Source organism: Nannospalax galili, unplaced genomic scaffold (assembly GCF_000622305.1).
Source record: "Nannospalax galili isolate Female #2095 unplaced genomic scaffold, S.galili_v1.0 C48157131, whole genome shotgun sequence".
In the NCBI taxonomy this organism is placed as follows: domain Eukaryota; kingdom Metazoa; phylum Chordata; class Mammalia; order Rodentia; family Spalacidae; genus Nannospalax; species Nannospalax galili.
In genome coordinates this window covers 1-776 of record NW_008462382.1, presented here as the reverse complement: position 1 = coordinate 776, position 776 = coordinate 1, and the positions used below count along the sequence as shown (strand labels likewise).

Here is a 776-nt window from a genome sequence, read left to right as displayed (position 1 = left end):
TACAAACTCTGCACCTTGTCAAAGCTGTCCCCCACAGGAAATAGTCCATGAGGACAGAGGGTCAGAAAGCCTGTGGTCTCCAAGCCACGACCCTTCCAAACACTTATAACCTAGCAGGTGGACCACAATTTAAGTATTTTATCAAAAACAATAACATAGTGAGTCATTATCCCCTTGTTCAATAAATACTAACATTCAAAGTCATGATTTTATATGAAAAAAGCCAGAGATAGGTTGCTGGAGAATGATTTGTTGGCAACTCCAGTTCCCTGGGGAGATGGTGTCTATTTTTCACATTACACCCAGAAGGCAGTTAAGTCACACTAAGCCATCACCAGGCCCCAAGGCCCCTCACCTCCTCAGGCAGTGTGATGGTGAGGTCAGCACTGGCCTGGCCTACGATTCTTGAGTGGAAGTAACTGCTACATGCAGCCAGCACCGAGCGGTGGGCTCGGAATCGCTGGCCCTCCACCAGGACGGTGACGTCGCACAGCACGTCCTTCTTCCGCTGGTCATTGAGGCTGAGCAAGACGTTGGTGCTGTGCACTGAGGACTCGTAGGCAAAAACTGCGCTCTCGCTCACAGACATCCTGGGTGGGAAACGGTGTCAGGGAGTGCAGTGGAAAGCATGCTGCTAACTGTCATCCACCTGCAAAGACACATAAAAGCCTTCACTTAACAAATGCTGTTGAAAAGTGGTTTCTAAAATGTCAGACTGTATAAATTAAATGATGTACTCATCCCTGATACAGAAAGGGAAACAAAATCCTCCGGAG

General features: G+C 47.9%; 1 pseudogene; it reads right to left on the bottom strand.

Annotated features, from left to right (window-relative positions):
• Positions 1-355: 355 nt before the first annotated feature.
• On the bottom strand, positions 356-680 carry LOC103728253 (annotated as a pseudogene).
• Positions 681-776: the final 96 nt, after the last annotated feature.